The sequence below is a fragment of the Manis pentadactyla genome, chromosome 2, assembly GCF_030020395.1.
Source record: "Manis pentadactyla isolate mManPen7 chromosome 2, mManPen7.hap1, whole genome shotgun sequence".
NCBI lineage: Eukaryota > Metazoa > Chordata > Mammalia > Pholidota > Manidae > Manis > Manis pentadactyla.
In genome coordinates, this window is record NC_080020.1 from 50590221 (window position 1) to 50611828 (window position 21608).

Below are 21608 nucleotides of genomic sequence, written 5' to 3' on the forward strand. Positions count from 1 at the left end.
TACACATCACACACTCTTAAAATTAAGATGGTAAATTTTATGTATATATATTTTACCCCAATAAAAAATGTGATTAACTAAAAAAGAAAAGACACACAAAATGATGCTACATACTTTTCAAGAATTAATACATATTTAGGAATACATTTGAATGAGTGCTTATAAGGGGAGTAGGAATAGGATGTGGAAAGGGAGAAGGCTTGCCTTATCTGGACTGATGATGTCATGATTTGATATACAGAAACAATTTTTGAAAAGTATATCTGTTACATAACATGTGAGATGCCACTTATACCAAAACAAAAGCTAGTGTACCTTTCTTTCTAACAAATGACCCAACAGAAATCAAGAACCACAGGTGACTGACTGTTAGAACTAGAAGATCTGGATATCACTTCATCTAAACTTCTCCTTTCACATTCAAGATACTAATACTTCAAAAGTAATTTACTTTGCAGAGTTATCTGTGATTTTAAGCTGCTTTACAAACCATGGTGTTTCAAAGAGCGAACCATCACATTTCTCTAAATTACAAGTTATTTCAGATGAAATAAACCTTTACAGATCCTAGGAGTAACCAACCCAGTCAGTGTTAAACTAGCAAAAACATTTCACATAGGTCTATTTAGGAGCTTCTTAGAGGTTTGGTTCAATGTCTTATTTTACTCTCCAGCACCTTTCATAGTGCTGGCATTTAGCAGATACTCAAAATATGTAGTAAATGTCTTTCCTCAAGTATCATTTATCTTTTCTACGTAATACCCTATCCATCTAGTGTGCCACACAAAATTTCACTCAGACTGTAATACCAAAAAAAAGGAGGGAGGTCAAAATTAAAAAGAACTCTTAATATAAAAAGATTGGTTAAATTACACATGAAATAAATAACAGTAAAAAAATAGATTAAAATGGTAAAGTAAAACTCCAGAGAGCAATTAATGCATGAAAAACATCAATCAATGGCTTTGATTCTATTCATAGGCAGACATAAGAATATTTAACTTCTGAATTTCTTAATAGCTCAATTCTGGTCATATCAATTAACAATAATTTCGAAGACTACTAAGGCCAGTATTTCAGTACTATATTAGGTATTGCATATTACAAGGGGAAAGAAATACGCTTCATATTTTAGTTCTTTATTTCTTCTCAATCTGTTTTTCTATTTAGAAGTGTTCATAGAATGAATGATGATCTACAAAAATATTGTGAATGTCATTATGAAACTGCTGCCTTTCTCCATTTGCTTAGCTACCAGATATTCTGCAAAGCATTCTATGTCGTAGTTAAAAACTCAAAACCAAGAAAGATTTTGTTCATTTAGTGAACGATTTGTTGATGGTTTATAATGCTTTTTGAAGTTTGTTATATAGCATTCTGTATGTTATGTAATGAGACATTTTAAAATAGTTTTACAGAGTTAGAATACAGTTAAGACTTCATTCTCTACATCCTTATAGAGCACATGACCTTGGATAAAGTCACAACATACTTAAGAGTACTCTAACATTTAAAATGAAACTGCTACACTGAGCTGTTTAAATAGTAAAATGAGATAATTTATCTAAGAATAAGAATCAAACTCTCTCAAAGACTGTACTAATTGGGGTTCAAAGGATTGAATGGTATTAGCTATTAAATTTCATTTGGAATTTTAATGTGGCATTTTTAATTCTAGCTTAAGAGACCTTAAGGACTATTAACTTTGATACCCATGATCAAATAATTCTTAAAGGAGAAATAATTTTTAAAATAAAGAATAAAGTTGATTTATTAGTGAAAACTTTAGTCTAATTTATTCAAGTCCAGTTCTTTATTATCTTGAAAATTACTGAAACAAAATTGAAAGTTCTCTCAGGACTTTCTCTAAGAGATACTGTCAGTGACCCTGACGAGCTTTATAAAGCCAATGCCATCCTGTTCAGGGAGTAGGGAGGTGTGGCAGGCTGGCTAACATAAATATGCAAAAAGATAAGGCACTTAAAACCATAGTCAACCTGAATTTGTTAAGACATTTAAGGAAAGGTAAAAAATAAGAGCAATTAAAACACTCTATATCAAGAGTGTATCTTATAAACAGTCACTAAACAGAAATATATCTACAAGAAAAGCTATGGTGCTTTACAATATTTGCCTAAACTTTATTTAATGATCTCCAAAAGTGACCAGAGTACTATAAAATTACTTAATAAACATAGATCTTAAATATTAAGCCTATGAAAAATTTATCACTATAATTTTTCAAAGTAACTTACGTTATAAAGTGATTTACTTCTGAATAACCCAATTAATGGCATAAAGCTACACTAACAAAGCAAAAGACCCACTGCTTCATACATAATTTATTAAGACTTCCTATGGAATTTATGTTAAAGCAAAGAATTTGAGCATGTCTTTTGTGATGTAGACTAATAAAGTGTCTAATACATTTCACTGTCAAAATATTCCTAGCCTGACATTTTTCTACTTTAAAAAATAAAATATTTTTTCTCCTATTCAGGTAGCAATGATAAACCATGGCTTCTTGCAAATGGATCTGTACCACCAGCATTGCTGCCAGGTCTTATTCCTCTGCAGTTGTCTTTTCAGCCTAATAGAGGGAGAAAGCACTGCTGCAGTCATCTGCGAAAAGCCACTACCAAGCCACTACCATTTCTCCTGTAACTAACAAAGACTCTGGTATCTTACTGCCACCCTGTTCATAGGCAGTTCACTTAGCTGTTTTGCAAAAGCTGGCACTTTTGGTGATCAAAATTTCACCAGTAACTGAAACCACCGCTGAAGCTCTGCAGAACCTGCCTCCTCCCTGCTCCCCGCAAGCAGCCCTCCGCACTAGGTGCACACCAGCAGGGAGCAGCAGCTTTGTATCCCTCCCCTCTCGAGGCTACCTCTGTAGGAGTCCTTGTGGCCAGGGACGAAAAGCAGCCTTTCAAAGGGCTAGAGCTTTTGCTCCTCGCCATGAATATGCTCCATTCTTTGTTGTCCCCTACCTACCCGTTTCCTTAGATACTGTTATTCCACTCCACTCTGTCAACAGGCATAAAAACAAAACCTCCTTCTAGCTTCAAAAACAGCACTTCCCATACTCCCCTTTATACCCCTCCCCCTTCTTCCTCTTCTGTCAAAATTCCTGGATCATAAGCACAGGAAATCCATCTCCTGTACTGCAGTGGGGGGGAGGGGGGAGATGTCCCTGCCTTCTCGCTTGGCGTGTGGCAGTGCACCCTGTGCCAAGGGAAGGTACGGGTTTCACACAGCATCAGGGAAAGTCGCCTCCCCCGCCCGGCCACAGCAAGCTGGGTCACCGTGGCTCCAGCACCTACCCCATTTCTGAGCCCGGCAACACCTCCATTCCGACTCCAGTGACAACCCAGGCGGGATGCGCCAATACAGCCACATGTCGGTCACGTGCGCCCGAGCCCAGCCAATCCGCGGGCCCCCGACGGACGGAGAGCGCCCTGGTCCGCATCCAGAGGATTACACAGCTGCTTCACGCCCCGCTTCCGGACCGCACTCCGCAGCAGGGCGCGGGGCCCCGCCCCACCCGCTGCAGGGCTGCTTAGCCTGCCCGGCACCCAGTGCTGGGGGCGCGCCCTCATCATTCCGTCCCCCGTCCCCGGATACCCAAGGAAGCAGATGGCGATGACAAGCAAAATGGATGGGTGGAGGAGGTCCAAAGGGCATAAAAATTAGCATGAAATGCTGGAGGGGGTGGGTAATAAATTACATCTCATTTGCTAAAATTCACATGTTTGCAGCATAGAGAACAAATTATATTAAATGTATTATAAGGAATAATTGTACATTACAAATCACTGATTTGTTAGGTAAATCACTCCAGCTATGTTGGAATTAAACATACAGTTACCAGAAAAGCTGTGATGGCAGTATCGCGGGGTGGTTGCCATCAAAATCACGGAGCCACGCGTCTGGGTTGAACTTTTTGCTCCTGCCACTTACTAGCTGCGTGACTTGGGTCACTTAAAGGCTCAATGCTTCAATTTTCTCTACAAAATGGGAGCAGAAGTACTGAACAGAGGAGTTAATATACATAGACCAGTATTTAGACCGGTCCCTGATATATTAAGTGCTGTTAGCTACTACTAATCTGAGACTCGAATTTAGTATTTTAGTGAAAGATCTATATTTCAATTAAATCTAACCAAGTGAAACTCAAACATTATTTTTTATCAGAAGAACAAAATCCAACCTGCCAAGAATGTAATAAAACTCTGGTCTACACGGGGAGTGGGGGGAACCAGTTTTCGTGATCTATTTCAAATTTAAAAGGATACTTAACTTCAGATTTTCAAATGAAATATATTTACTATAAACTTAAAAATTTCGAATTAATTAATTAAATGAAAAGCAGAACTATAAAACAGCAAATACAACGCAATTCCATTTTATTAAAATTCATAAATTAGAAAAATAATAGACCTATTAACAAAATACTTGTACACACAAAGATATTCATAGAGGTTATCCTCAGAAGGTGGGATTATGCAGCGATTTCTGCTATTCCTTTGTGCTTTGGGTATTTTTTATTTGTCTCTATTATAATGCCTGATATATAGTAAATACACCCTAAATATTTGTTGAATGAACAAATACCACATATTACTAATTAGAAAATTTACATATTAGAAGTTTAAATATATTTATAAATAATTTCCCTTCATATCTGAAATAAAGGAAACATGAATCAATTTGGTTCTATCTTAAATATCGCTTTTGTCAGGATGACTTAGCTTTTACAAAAAGCTCTCAAGAGTCTCTTACTGAAAGTGCATGATTCATTGAACAGGGCTTAATTATTTATACAGTCATTGACTATTTGTGACAAATTCATAATAGTTTCTCATAAGGCCTAGAGCTTCTAGAAAGAAAAAGTATGCTTCAGGAATACATTTTAGAAGCTCTTAAAGATAACTTCTTAGTGGCCAAGGAGACAACTATTATTCTTTACTCAGGCTATGATTTGAGCTGTTATTTAGTAAACCACTTTGTAGCAGAAATGTTTCATTTTTACTGTATGTATTATAAATAGAGATTGAAATGTTAAAATTTAAAGAAATCTGTGATCATCACATATTCATTAATCACTATAATTCAAATATAAAAGTAAGGCATCCAGTGGATTACACAACTGCTTCACAGCAGATTAGTAAATCTAAAAACTACATTTTATAATGTTGCCAACTGAATTATTCAGTAAGATTTTCAAACCAGTTCCCTTGGGGACACCACAAAAGTTGGATTTGAATTTTATTTTTAAAATGTATTTTATCATTTAAAAAACTATAATTAGAAACATAATCAAAATAATATTGGGCCAAATTTGAATGTAATGGAGATCACTGAAGCATTAATCTGTGCTACCAGGTTTAAAGAATAAAGCTCCTGCTATCCCTGTTTAAACAAAAATGTTATTTATACTACATATATACATGCATGCATTAAAATATTTTCTGATCAAAGTTAAATACAGAAATAAATTGTATGTTAAAGCTATTATAACATGGCAATGACAAATACCTATATTCATTATGATCGGCTTGACTATATTTAGTAAATATTACCAAGTAAATGTTATAAATATGAACACACAGTTCACCTTAAAAAAAAACAAAAAAAAAAAACAGAACCTAACATAGCTTAAAAAAATTAATGACTAAATAGAATAGGATTCTTAATGTTTTAAATATTGCATTCCATTTTAATAGACATGTTTGGCCTAATTTAAGATTTGTGATTTAAAAACTAACAAGAAGAATATGATCAACAATATTAACTTACATAAAAAGGAGTTAAAATTAGTGCTTCTTTCAATTGTCCTAAAAGACTCTTTTGCCTTGTCAATACTTAACTTTTTCTTTACTGGAGACCTCAGAGTAGAAAGACTTATGCCTACAAAGGGATCAACAGAAATTTTTTTCCTTAAAAATAATCATTATGTATTTAAAAAGCACATGCTAGTGTAATAATCGAAGTTCTCCAGGTGCTAAGCTATCAAATAAAGCCCAGAATCACTTAGAAATCTTTCAGTCTTTAGATTTATACTGGGTTACAGTATGACAAAAAAGCTAAGAGAATAAAATGGCTCAAATTTCAAAGGCCAAATTAGTTGTGAAGACCAATTCTCCCGTCTTTTCTGTTTTTCATGTGACATGGGAAAACTGAAATGTTGGAATAGCAATAGGATTTTTAGTGATATATAAACTAAGCAGGAGATACAGTCATAGGGCTTGTAGAAGACCATCTGTGTGTTCAGTTACCACAAGGAACAAAACTTTTTCAAAAGAAATGTTCCTAGCACCAATAACAGAATCTTAGATTTTCTCTTTCCAATCTTTATCCTTTCTAATCAATAATCAGCAAATACCAAAACAGTCTTTTCCACCCTGCTCAAGAACATCTTATGTCTTTCCATTGCTGACACTGGAACTGGGATATTCTGTAGTTTAGTCATGGTGTGCCCTGAATGGCATGTTAATTACTCAGCCTACATTATAACATGAATTAAGTTTCCAATGGCTGCCATAACAAATTATCACAAATTTCATGGCTTGAAACAACAAAATTTATTATTGTACAGTTTTGTAGTTCAGAAATCCAAAATGGGTCTCACTGAGCTAAAATCAAGGTATCTGATGGGCTGTACTCCCTTCTGGAGGCTAAGGAAGAATCTGTTTTCTTTCCAGCCCTCTCCAGCTTCTACAGACAATCTACATTCCTTGACTCAAGGTCTCTTCCTCCATCTTCAAAGCTAGTAATGGTGGTTTGACTCCTTCTCTATCTGTAGCACTCTGACCTTGCGTCTACTGTCATTACCTCTTTCTTCTGCTTCCCTCTTCCACTTTAAATACCCTTACACTGGCCCACCTCAACAGCCCTGAATAGTCTCCGTATTTTCAGATTACCTCATTAGCAACTGTATTCTGTCTGCAATCTTAATTCTCCTTTGTTACCCAATCTAACATATTCACAGGAAGTGGACATCTCTGTGGAGCCATTATTCTGCCCATCACACTACAGCTTTATCTTCACCTATTTCAGAACTTACATCCTAATAATAGTTCAGTCAAACTAAACATTAGCCATTTCTAAAACTCACCTAACTACATCTTTTTGTTTTTACTCTAGTGTTATAACAGTAGAAGGGTCCATTACATGGAGATTGAAAACTTAGTTTCAAAGTTCTGAATTTTTCATTTTGTAGCTTTATGACTCTGGATGAGTCACTTAACTAGTCTAAGACTTGGCTACTTGTTCATCTGTAAAGTAAGTGTTAACTGTTTGGCTTATTTTATAGCTGTTTTAAGGAGCAAATGTATAATTGTGAACAAACTTTATAAACTGAAACACTTTTTAAAACTAAAGTTTCTGAGGTTAGGTGGCTGCACAGTAGAATCACTTTAGGAGCACGAGTTCTTACAAAAACACCATTTAGTCAGAATCTCCCAGGATGAGGCCTATAGGCATTGGGTATGTGCTGCAATGATTGAGAATCACCAAGCACCACTCTAGCTTCTGCTGCCAAAGCTCCCACTGCACTGTGGTGGGGGACCATTTTGGAATGCCTTTTAATTTAGAGTGCTGTATAGCCTGAGGCATCTGCTTACAGTAGAAAAAAACTTACTTTTTCTTGTCAAAAACCTTCCTAGGTATCTATCAGCAGTTAACAAGAGAAAGAATACATAGGATCAATAAATATACAGAAAATGTTCTTCTACATTAAGGAATCAAAATAAAAACTAAAGTATCATTTCCACCTATTAAATAGGCAATGGTATTTAAAATTATGTTGTGGGTCAATAAAAATAGGCAGTAGTTTTCAAAAGTCCTTAAAATGTTTAAAATGCTTATATCGAAGTAAATCTAGTTAAAAGAAATTATTCTGTTTACAATCAGCTACATGCACAAAGATTTATATTCAAATATACTCAGTATTGCTTATACTAGTGAAATGTTATAAACAACTTCAACGATTGATAACATCTTGGTTATTTATACTTTTGGTATACTTAAATATGATTAAAACTGTCAGATACGTAACTGCATAGAAAAGGATAAAATACTTAGGAATAAATTTAACTAAGGAGGTGAAAGACCTATACATTGAAAACATTAATGCACTGATGAAAGAAACCAAACATGACACAAATAAATGGAAAGATATTCCATGCTCATGGACAAGAAGAATTAAAATTATTAAAATGTCCACAATACCAAAAAGATCTACAGATTAAGTGCAATCTCTATCAATTCCAGGGTATTTTTCACAAAAATCGAACAGCTCTAAAATTTGTATGGAAACACAAAAACCCCAAATAACCAAAGCAATCTTTCTTTAAAAAACTGAAGTATTGTTGACATACATACAATCTTACATTGGTTTCAAGTATATGACAGCTGTTTAACAGTTACCCATTTTATTAAATCCTCACCCCAAGTAGTGTACTTACTATCAACATGGGGAGATGCTACAGAATCATTGGCTATATTCTCCATGCTGTACCACCATTCCAAGACCACTTTATATTATGATTAAGAATTTTTGTGCCCTTTTATCCCACTCACGCTCCTCCCAACCCCAACTGCTTCTCAGTGTCTGAGAGTCTACTGCTATTTTGTTCATTTTGTTTTGCTCTATTTTTACATTCACAAGTAAATGAAATCATATGGTATTTATCTTTCTCTGCCTGGACTGTTTCACTGAGTATACCCTCTATAGGTCCATCCATGTTGTCGCAAATGACAGTATCTTTCTTTTACATGGTTGAATAATATTGTGTATATGTACATTTCCTTTTTATGTTCATCTATTGATGGACACTTTGGTTGCTTCCATATCTTGGCTATTGTAAATAATGTGGTAATAAACAGGGGTGTATATATCTTTTCAAATCAGGGATTTTGTTTTCTTCAGGGAAATTCCTATAGGTGTAGTTACTGGATTGTATGGTATTTCTATTTTTAGTTTTTTTGATATACATTTGTACTGCTTTCCATAGTGGATGTAACAATTTACATTCCCACCAACAGTGTAGGAGAGTTCCCATTTCTCCATATCCTTCCTTGCCAACATGCTATTTCTTGTCTTTTGCATAGTGGCCATTCTAACTGGTGTGAGGTGCAAAAATTTCCCTGATGATTAGAGATGTGGAGCATCTTTTCATGTGCCTGTTGGCCAGCTGTATTTCTTCTTTGGAGAAATGTCTGTTCAGGTCCTCCATTCATTTTTAAATTGGGTTATTTGTTTTTTTGGTGTTGAGACATATGAGTTCTTTATACATTTTGGATATTATGAGATAAATTGTTTACAAATATGTTCTTCCTTATTGTAGGTTGCCTTTTGTTCTGCTGATGGTGCCCTTTGCTGTACAGAAGCATTTTAGTTTGATGTAGTCCCACTTGTTCATTTTTTATTTTGTTTCCCTTGCCTGAGGAGATGTGTCCAGTAAAAAATTGCTCATACTAACGTTCAAGATATTTTTGCCTGTTTTCTTCTAAGAGTTTAATGTTTCATGACTTAAATTGAGGTCTTTGATCCACTTTGAGCTTACTTTTTGTGTATGGAATTAGATAGTGATCCAGTTTCATTCTCTTGCATGTAGCTGTCCAGTTTTTCCAACAACAGCTGTTGAAGAAGCTGTCATTTCACTATTGTATATTCCTGGCTCCTTTATCATATATTAATTGCCATATATGTGTGGGTTTATATCTGGGCTCTCTATGCTGTTTCATTGATCTATGGTTCTGTTTTTATGCCAGAACACACTGCTTGTTCTGCTCTATTTCAATGAAAAATGCCATTGGTATTTTCAAATTGCTTTGGGCAGGATGGCCATTTTGACAATATTAATTCTTTCTATCCATGAGCACAGGATAGATTTCCATTTATTGGCATCTTCTTTAATTTCTCTCATGAGTGTCTTATAGTTCTCAGGGTACAGGCTTTTCATCTCCTTGGTTAGCTTTATTCCTAGGTATTTTAATCTTTTTGATGAAATTGTAAATGCAATTGCTTTCCTGGTATCTTTTTCTGCTAGTTTGTTGTTAGTATATAGGAAAGCAACATACTTCTGTGTATTAACTTTGTATCCTACAACTTTGCTGAATCCAGTTTTTTTTTTTGTGTGTGTGGACTCATTAGGCTTCTCTATGTATAATACTATGTCCTCTGCAAACAGTGACAGTTTAACTTCTTCCTTACCAATTTGGGTGCCTTTTATCTATTTATCTTATATGATTGCCATGGCTAGGACCTCCAGCACTATGCTGAATAAATGTGGTGGAGTGGACATCCTTGTCTTTTTCCTGATCTTAGAGGAAACATTTTCAGCTTTTCACCAGTGAGTATGATGTCCACTTTGGGTTTGTTGCATATGGCCTTTCTTATGTTGAGGTACGTGCCCTCTATATTCATTTTGTTGAGTTTTAATCATGAATAGACTTTGAATTTTGTCAAATGATTCTTCCAAATCTATAGAGATAATTGTGGTTTTTAATCCTTTTTGTTCATGTGGTGTATGATGTTGACTGATTCATAAATAAACTTTCTATCACATCATGCTGTTTTCTCCTCAAATCATTTAAGATCTGAAAGGCTCTATCTACCTACCTATTTAATTTTTTGTTTACATCATCTTTGTTTCCCAAACTGAAATATAAATTCCTAGAGACAGGAACCTAGATGCTTATTGTGCACTGCAATTTCCTTCACACCTAGAACAAGTCGTGTGTAGTAGCATTCAATGTGTATTGTTAAATATATAAATATAGTTGATATAAAAATGAATAAGACATCAACTTACAATCTAGTAAGGATATAAAACATTTATAGCAAAACTTTTAATACAAGTCAACATGTGTATCAAAGCATGAGAGACTAGATAGATAATTTCCGACTAGGTAATCAAGAAGGATTTCAGAGAGAAAGTAGCAAACAGAACTATCCTTTAAAGATGCTTAGAAATTTGCCAGATTTTGTCTGTTAGGTTAAAAAAGTTAGATTTCATCTTACAGGCAATGAAAAATAGAGATATTTTGAATAAGATAGGACACATGATCAGAGCAGATCCACAAAAATTAACAGGACTAGTTTCTAGTTTCTACTCAAGTAATCTACTCAAAAGAGAAATAATCAGAAATTATAAGCATACTACTAATTTATAAATTTATTGGTGAAAGACTTTTTTAATTGGAAAGTAATAAACAGGTAAAAACACTAAATTTTATACTCTGTAAAGAATTCAATTTTGTTTTATTTGTTGTTATTCTGGCAATTTTGACAACAGTTATTTATAAACAAAGTTACCTTTGGCAGCCATTTTACCCAACTAATAAAATATTTAAATATTTGCATATAAGTAAAGGAAATTGGTTTTCTCTAAATTCTTAACATGTCCTAATCTGGTACAGTTCTAGTTTTAGGGCATCCCATGTTTTAAACTATCTTTCCCCTAGGACAAAAAATAATAGATCAATTTTTAAAAACAGAATGTTTAAAACAAGATTTTATGCTTGCTTGTATTTTTTAAATTAAAGTATCACTGACACACAATTTTATGTTGGTTTCAAATATACAACACAGTGGTTCAACACCTACCATCCATATTAAATCATCACACCCTCTAGCATGGTTGCTATCTGTCAACATACTGTTAAAGAGTCATTGACTATATTTTCCATGCTGTACTACCATTCCCATGAACAACTTATATTGTGATTGTGAATTATTGTGCCCTTTTATCCCGTTCACCCTCCCCCGCCACCTACCTCAACTGTTCCCCTTGGTAACCACTAGTCCCTTCTCAGTGTCTATGAGTCTACTGCTATTTTGTTCCTTCTGTTTTGCTTTGTTTTTATACTCCACAAAGAGGTGAAATCATATGGTATTTGTCTTTCCCCGCTTGGCTTATTTCGCCTGTGTGTGTTTTTTTTTAAGTATTATCTTATTCAATGTTTCAACTTTGATCTTTACTGAAAGTCTACAACAGCTATAAGATTGCTCCCAAATGTAAAATTTACAATACAAACTTATAAACCCTATTCATAAAGATAACAGTTTAACAGTGAAGAGCTCAGTGACTTAAGTTGCCAAAGCAGCACCAAATGTTTATGGTATTGTTGTGAATTCAAGAAAAAGGAGGACACAAAATGAATTTTTTAAAATAGACTTTTTCTTCTCAGGAAAACACTAAAAACTCCTATCACTTGAACATTTAAATTATCATAAAATACTCAGATGACTTGATGAATCACTTATCAATCTGTAACACACAAATTAGCCCCTGAACTACATCAGAATTATAATTTTGATATTTAAAAACAAAATATGGTGTACATCAAAAAATAACTATATGGACTAATAATGGCATTACATTATCAGAAGCTTAAACCAAATTCTTGGGTCAAAACCAGTAACTTCAAATTCTTGTATCAGGATGAGAGAATAATCACTTTTTCAAGAACCAATATTATCAATTATAGACGGTACTACCTAATTCTATACCATTTTCTTCCTTTTTGAGTATCTTCTCTCCTTCTTGCTTTGTGCCAAATTTTAAAATATAAGGGAAAATAGAGACTACAAAATTATTTCACTTCTGGGTATCTGAAGATAAATATTTGCTATTATAGGCCAAATAATCCCAGATTATTATTAAGTAAAATGAAAAAAAAATCTACCTGGTATTACTGGATTGCGTCAATCAATTAGAAACCTCTGGGTCACTTGTACTATACTCCCAATAGTACTTAATATACAGATTCATTTTAAGGATTAGGAGAATGAGTCAGCTAATAAAAGAGTTTAAAATTAATACTAACATAATGTTTGAAGAGGGAAAAAAGGAAAATCAAGGCAAACTAGTAAGTGTAATTTTCCCAACACAGATTAATGTTTCTAAAATTAAAACTTCACATTTACTTTATAAGTTTTTAAAAATTTTCTTTTGCCAATTCCACCAAGATTGGGTACAATTATTTGAACTGTCATACAGCTTTTATAGGAGCAAAGAGTATGATTTCTTAAGAACTGGACTAAATTTCAGTTCACAATTACTTTCCTTAACAGACACCAGCTGTCAGTAAGCATCTTGATCCCAAACCAGTCTGTACCTACTACAATTTGAAAATGGCATTTTCTTAATCTTTTCCCAAAGGTTTAGTCAAACAGATCTATTCAGTAAAACACTTGTGACAGAAAAGAGATCTTTTTGGTATTTGTTATTTTATAATTGAGAACACAAAGTTCTTTAAAAAAAAAAAGAAGTCTCCTATGCATTGATAGGACAACATGGCTGCATTTATCAACCTATTTATTTTAAACAGTTTAAATAAAATCTTACTTTTCTGGAAGCTTCGAGGGTTGATTCCCCAATACCCTCTTTCCCCAGATACTTCTTTTGAAATAGTTTTTTTTGTCTAACACTATTACAGTATTAAGAACACTATGCTGCTTGAAATTAAAAAAAAATACTCAAGAAACTAAACAATAGTTTCCCTCTGGGGAGCAGAAATTGGTGGTACTTTTTTACTGCTTAGATTTTTAACAATGATTTGTACAAATACTTGTACATTAAAAAAATGTACTAAGCTATACTTTAAAAATAATCCATAATTGCCAGCTTCTAGAAAGATCCTTCAAGATTAATATTTTCCATCTTTCACTGTTCAACTGGTGAGAAAAAGTCCAAACTCACTGACACTACACATACGGTCCTTTATGATCTAGGGCCTTTATCTCTCTCCACTTTTACCCAGGCCACCCAACTAATCCAGCTGCAGTCCACTTGGATTACTGTGCACCCACCACCAACTTGTACTCACTATTTCATGTCCTAAAAGGTTCTCACCCCAATTTTTTCACCTAGCTAATGCTGACCCATTTTTTAGGACTCAGTTTAAACAGCATCTCCCAGAAGCCTTCTCTAACTCCTCTTTCCAGAATCAGACCCCCTCTCCCCCAGTATGCTCCCAGAGGTCCCTGAACCTACCAGCTATCTCATTACCACACACTTAGTGTCATTTATTTACTGATTTTTCTCACTAAGGTCCTTGGACATGACTCTTGTCTTATACAGCATTCCTTTATTCTCAATTAGTATTCTGCCTGGTACAAAGTAGTTACTCAAATATTTGTGGAATATGAATGAACTACATGTCACACACAAAAGATACAATTCTGTGAAGTTGTCTCTATCCTGAATAGTTAGATGCTCTTCCCTCCATGTTCCTATAGTACTTAAATAAATTATGAACTCAACTTAGATTTACTTTCCCCCATTAGACATAGCTTCTGATTAAGAATCTGTCTTCATCTTCTTAAGTATATAAGCAATGTCCCAGGTATCTAGTAAAATTATATATTTGTTGAGTGAATAAAGTGAATATTCCTTAAAAAGTGCAAGTGGAAAAAGAACAAGCATAGGAATAGCCTGTTCAATTCTTATTAATTTTCCAATTTTTATGAATAATAAGAGACCATAAAGTCCTAAAAACATTTTGTGCATGCTTTAGGGTTACGGGTAGGGAGCCATTAAAAGAGCAAACTATCCCTCAGCTTCTTATCTCCTGACTTCCTGAAACTCTTCTTTTTTACCCAAATTCTGTTCTGATTTCTAAAAATTATTCCTTGACCCTCACAAAACTAGAGACCTACCAGTAACTTAGAAGCAGGGAAGTCCCACTTTAATTGCATGGCAAAAACTTGGATAAGGAGGGAAACACTCCAGGGCAACAAGCATAAGATGTTCCTGATATGCCTAAGCAAAAAGGTGAAGGCATTTTCCTCTAGAAATACAGTTATTCAGTGTTATAGGTGGTAGTTATGGAGTTACTACAGCATATGGATTAAACAGTCTGTGGGCAGGGCTGGGGACACAATCATCACAGTCAATGCTATTCCTATGGGACCATACCAGATGTTTGGAGTTTTGAACTACTAAATATTCCTCTCTTTATATTCCCCCATCCACAAAAGAAAATGTGAATTTTACTACATGTTTGATATAGTATTTAACATATTTAATATTAACAGCATAGAAATCTATGTAAGTCACATAATCAAATGGTATAGTTTTTAGTACTATTGTATTAAAAATACCTGAGACTATTATATCAATGAATTAGTCAATTAAGCCCCCTATAAGTTCAAGTTCTTCAATGAACATCCTCTCTACCTATTTATTTATTTTAAAAAGGCAGGTACTTTAATTTCCATTTTACAAATAAGGACTGCAAGGCACGTGTTGATTAAGCAATTTGCCCAAATTCATATGACTGATAGGTGAGGGGAGTCTAAGTATTGGAAGGTGGGGGTGTTACAGGGAAAACAGTGGGCCAGACGCAGTAAGACAGCGAGGCTCTATGTGAGAGGTGCAAGACTTCAAATAATCCAGATGTGAAATGGCCGAGCCTAAATAAGGCAGTGGCGCTATTCATTAGGAGGGAGAGATGCAAATGTAGGAGGTGAAAATAAGGTCACAGTGATAAATGAGGGAGGGACAGTGATGAGAAGTCCAGGATGATTTGGCTGTCTAGGGTATATATATATACCTGAGGGGCTGCTGGCCGTTGGTGTTGCAGGAACATTTACCTAGTTCACATAAACAAGAAGTCAGTCTGTGGAAGGAGATAATGTGTGCACTTCTGGACTTGCTGAGTTTGAGGGGTCTTTGATGCAACTGGAAATGTCCAACAGGCTGAGTAGTATAAATTTGAAGGGGAGGGGTCAGAACTAGAGATGAACATCTGGGAGTTATCAGTATATGAATGATAGTTATTATGTATCTAATGCTTACTGGGTGTAAGGCACTGTTGAAACTGTTTTGCATATATTAGTATATTAGCTCACTGAATCTTCCCAACCATCCTGTTGGGTATAAACTACTGTTATCCCTATTTTACAGAGAGGCAAAGGAGGCACAGAAAAGTTAAGTTTATTTAAGAGATATAAACTCTTCTGTCTTACTTTTTTGGTGAGTGAGAGGGAAGCCTAATGACCTGCCCCAGAGAAGGGGAGAGAGGAAACTCAAAGCGTAGGACCTCAACACTAAAGACACCTCTTTTATCCAGAAAGCAGCCAAACTCATGGGCCCTCTACAGAGTCCTAGCCTTGCATTCAGATTCACCTTCAGATTATCCTTAAGGACTCTTCAATTTAAAAGGGGTGAGGGGCAAAGCCTCCTCTTTAGTGAACTCTTCCCAGAGGTACTTGCCTCCAGTAGGATTCAGAAAGGTCCTTGGGGAAGGCCGTCCTTTTCTTAGCTCTGTAGGGCTATGGGACCTAGGTAAGCCACCTTCTGCTCACCCCTGCAGGGAAACAAGCTTAAGAGCAGCTGACTTCCTATTAGAGAAAAAGACATCAGTGTGTAAGATAAATAGGAGCTGTGGCAAATTATAATGTTAATACTGATAGAGGCTAGGTGGTGGGTATAGAGGAATTTAATGCAAAATTATTTTAACTTTGCTATTTGAAATTTTTTCGTAATGTTGGGGAGGAAAAGCATCTCTGTTGCTTTTGGCCATGGGGGTGCGTGCTTTTGGGGGTCTTACTGGGGTTGATTTCCTGTCATGTGCTTTTTCCTGAGAGAGCATCAAGACTATTCTCATTCTTTAAGGCAGGTAGGTGTAACTTTGAGAAAAATTCTAAGCATATCTGAATTATGACTATCACTGAACGGAGGCGCACTGGAAGAACAAGCCTAAGAGAATCTTCTACCTATTTATTATAGCTGAAATCTGATGACACCACTTTTTTTGCAGTGTTCGCAAGGGGAGACCTTTTCCCTCTCACTCTGTGTACTTCAGGCAAGGAGACAGGAATGGCAGGATGTTGAAGGGGTCAGGAGAAAGCAAAGATGCACTCCTCGCATCCAATTACCACTTCCAAACTATTTTCTCTACTTCTTCAAACATGCAAGCTCTTCTGATACACTATTCACCTATGCACTTCCTACTGCCCCCAGCACTCGTCTCCATTCTTACTCATCATCCCTCTCAGTGACTTCAAAGTCTACATGGATTACTCATCTAAAGCCCTGGCTTCATAGTTTCTTAACTTCTTCACCTCCAAATACCCACTCCCATAATCACATTCAGGGACTTGTCATTTCAGTAACTGTACCAATTCCAAAATCTTAACCAAAATATTCAATTACCAAAGTTCAAGTCTGTGAAGCATACTTTCCATCCCACTAGTTCCCTCTACTATCTCTGAATGCACCATTTTTTTTGCCTCATTGAGTTCTTAAATCCAATGTGCCCATCATGTTTCACTATCCATTACTTTCTTCTGTACTCTCCTCCTTAAACCCAACATTAAACACTACTTTTATATCACTCAGACCCCACATTTCTCTTTCTATTATATTTACCTGGTAAACCCCAAGTCTGGTTGAATTGAATGAACAATTCCTCTTTTGCAAGCCTGTATCACAGCAGCTTATTATGCAAGGGGTGGGGATGGGGGGTCAGAAGATAGTGTGGGCTGGTGTCACTTTAAATTCACTATAAACATAGCAGGGTATTCAGCACTGCCTGGCAAGACTACCGCGTTTCCTAGAAAGTCTGTTTCCCATTCTCTCAGTTAATGTTTTATACGTTTTTTCTCTCCTCAAATCTGAAACACACCTATTTTCCTACCTATGCCACTCTCAGTTGAAGACCTACTTTATTCCACTAGAGAGAAATTCCGTTGTATTTCCCTTGCACTGCTTTCCTCCTATTAAATGGAAAAAGTATCCTGCTCCTATCATAGACCAATTTCCTCACTTGGGCAATGGATTGCAACTACTTGTCTTTTCAAGAAGTCACCTCTGATTAGCCCCTCTCCCCACTATATAATCAATTTCTCCTTTCCACTGGATCGTTCTCATGAACACACAAACATGCTCTATCTAGTATCACTCATTTTCACCACTCTCTCTTGATCCTAGCACCCTCAACCCTGTTATGTGTACACACACCTGACAGGGCCCCATTTCTCTGTGGAATCACAGCAAAACTTCTTGATGTAGTGGCTTTCATTTCTGGTCTCTATTTTCTTACATGTAAATAACTCTTTAATCCACCCTAATCCTAAACAATTTCCTGAAGCTCAACTGTAAAGGTTACCAATGACCACAATGTGGCCAAATTCCGTTGACCTCATTTTAGTACAACCCCTTAGCAACATTAGACAAAGCTGATCACTCTCTTCTACCTGAAATAGACATCTTCTCTTGGCCTCTGTGACATATACTTCTGGTTGTCTTCTTCCCTCTAATTTCTTTTAATGATTCTGTCTCTTCACTAATCTTAAACGTGGAGTACCTTGGGGCTTATTCTAGGACTACTTTCTCTCTTTACTGTTTTCTCATCTAGTCCCAGGGCTTTTACCATCATCTATATGATGCTAAATATCAAATTTATCTATTTCATAACCCTCTCCTCTGAATATCCAACTATCTATCTGATATTTCATTTGGATGTCTAAGACATTTAAACTAAGCAGACATTGATGCACAAATCTCCGCCCCCCCCAAATCTGAATCTTCAAATTATTAGTTTCTAAAGATTACACTCAAACATAACACATAGGCAATTTTTTTTTCTCAATTTTATCTTAGAGTAGCTGCTCTTCCATAGTACTCTAGCAGCATAAACATGCCAGGACCTTAAATTTCTACAGACTATCATTTGCATTCATTATCTTGTGAAAGAAAAATGTCTGAAATCCACTTAAATTTCTGGATGACACCTGAATCCAATGCCAAGATTAAGGTACTAACATCTACAGATGAGGTAGCCAAGATTTCAGCAACATGCCAGAGCTCGAAGATGTATCCTGTAGTTCTAAGAGGAAGCTAGTGTTAGTATCTTTAGATATTCCCACTTTGTGTGAGGTTTCTTCTCATCTGACATCAAACATAATAAAAAATAAATCACTGCAAAAACTTTTAAATCAAACAAGCACTTTCCTGAGCAGTGCATAAATAGAAAGGAGTGCAGCGTTCTGTTGGCCTTAGGTTTTTTTCATAAATTCACCTCGAGATTACCACAAACACCAAATTTAAGAATGCTGATCCAATCCTTATTTAAATAACGGGGTGTTTATGGTTGGGAGGTACCACAACTACATTCCAAGACTGTCCCCAACAGTCTTTAGAATCTCCTAGTCAAGACTTTTGTATAGCGCTCTCCCAAGTCGGAACACAGCTGACTTGCAGTAAAATATTGCAAAGACTTGTGAGGCTAGGTCATAAAAAACATTTTAGCTTCCACTTTGGTTTCTTGGCTTGCTCACTCTGGAGCTAGTGACTGTGTTGTGAAGATACTCAGGTAACTCTATGGAAAGGCCAACATGGGGTCCAGATCAGCATCAACTTATCAGTAAACGAATGAGTGACTTTGGAAGTAGATCCTCTAGCCCCAGTCAAATCAACGAACATTGCTATGTAGACAGGGAATAAATAAAATACACAGATTCTTTCACCTTACTGCAATCAACAATGGAAATTTCTCACAACCACCTTCTTGTGTGGCTAGCAAATGACTGACCCTACTCCTGTGTTTCCAAATTACCTTTAATCATGGAATCACTTTTATTAAACTCCAAACAAATAAGATTTCCACACTGAAGTATGGGATAATCAGATTTAAACAGAAAAGTGTTTATCATCTTCTAGTATCTGCTTTATAATTTTTGAAGTAAAAAACTGTTCTGGAGCTTGAATAAGAGTTATCATTATGATTTAAAATTCTTAAGTATGTCGTGTTCCAGAAGGGTAATTTTTGATGAAAACACAAAACAGACTCTACCATAATAGTGTATATATTTGCCCTTTTAAAGAACATCCATAGCTATCTGAGATAGCTGCTTCCTATATCACTTCAGAAAAACATTTGGAAAAAAGCATAGTTAAAATATAGTATGCCCTCATTTTGTAGGCATAAAAGCTAAATCACAAGTTAAGTAACTTGTCCTGATCTAGTTAAAGGCAGAGTTAAAGACTTGAATCCAGGTTTCATATTCTACTAAACCAAAGTCAATTTAGCTTTCTAAACCAGAAATAATAATATCTATCTTTAAGAGAGACAAGTCTTCCTATACCACTGGTTGGTCCTTCATTTTAATAAAAAATAGACATATACGAGACTATATGTGCCAGGTATGAAGAAAATTGTGTAAAATACCGTATTAAGTTAAATGAAAATATAGGTGTGTAAGCAATAAAACCAGAAGCCTCCACTACTAGGTTTATAGAGGGCCTTCAGCAACATCATTAAGAACCAATTAAAAGCTAAATAAAAGATTTTAATTTGTAACTCAATAATGGTGAGATAGATTAGGAATAAAATTAAAAAAAAACCCCACACACAATAATCTGCTTTTACAGGTACACGAGGCAGTATACCAAACACTGGTTACAGAAGATGAAAAGAACTCTTTTTCCCATTCAGCTTTTCTTTTCGATTCCTTACATTTAATATTTGGCAAGAAAATTGTCATGGTTCAAGTCCAGTCCTCAAAGTCCTAATAATATTTAATTAGCAGGCTGTTATCTGAATTGAAATTCAAAACTTTCGCAAAGACCTAATTCTGCACTAAATCAAGAATCTCTTTAGTTCAATATAAACTAATTGGAAATCACAGTATATGGTGCTCATCATAAGATATCACTAAGTTGTGGGAAAAAAAATCCTACCAATTTGTACTCCAAAAGATAAACTCTTCAATGAAAGTGAAACAATAACTGGGTTTTAAAGTTGGCATAATATATCATACTCATATGACAGAATGAATTTTTCTCTCATATGACTTTTGGGTTTTGCATAAGCATTAAATTTCTGTGAAAATTCATACCTTAGTTTTGACTGAGAGCCAGCTCAGTAATTTATAAAAATGTATGTGATATGAGTGTTCAACCAAATGAGCACATTAAAATATATTTGTAGATTTTGTCCAGTGTGACAATATTTACCATCCTGTAAGTTTATTTTCTTAACTAACAGCTAATATCATCACTGATGCTAATATGTAAATTGATGTTTTTTAGAGAAGGCAGAGTAAAATCTCTTGTGTCAGAACTAAGAAGCACTAGGAGAAATGCTATTGAAATACTAGCAAGATACCAGGGTCTCTGAAATGAAACTACAACAAACACAAAGAAGACAAAAGAAATGAAAGAATGACAAGAATAAGAGCAGAATGCCATTGGCCTAATTAAACAGAGATACTAAATAAAATCAAGGTCTAATGAATATGAAAGAATATAGTAAGGAAAATGTGTGTTACGCTGTGTGGCAAGCACTGCCAAGATTTTGGAAATAAGAGTTAATAAGAACATTGAAAATATGCTAAATGTTACCACAGTAAAATAGTATCATTCATTCAGTCTGAGATACTTACTCTCAATCATAAGAGTTGCTTTACAGGATATATTACTGAAGTAAAAATCTTTAGAGAACATATGAGCGTCTAACTCAGGAATAGGACAGACATTAACAAATGTTGAGATTGAATGCCAAGACCAGTTCACATCTGAATTTTTAATCATAGACAGAAAACGTTAAGAAATTAAACACTGGACTCATGGATTGAATTTAGGAGTTAT

At 35.2% G+C, this 21608-nt stretch overlaps 1 protein-coding gene across 18 annotated transcripts in view; it reads right to left on the bottom strand.

The window, feature by feature from the left end:
• The window catches only part of APC (APC regulator of WNT signaling pathway), a 118678-nt gene that overhangs the window by 81296 nt on the left and 15774 nt on the right, over nucleotides 1-21608 (bottom strand). Inside the window, exon 1 of one of the 18 annotated variants that reach the window (XM_036886969.2) lies at nucleotides 3324-3448. The exons of the other annotated variants lie outside the window; for them this stretch is intronic. The gene's annotated coding sequence lies outside the window, so the exon portion shown is untranslated. Of the gene's footprint in view, nucleotides 1-3323; nucleotides 3449-21608 lie in introns of those variants that run through there. 18 annotated transcript variants of the gene reach the window in all.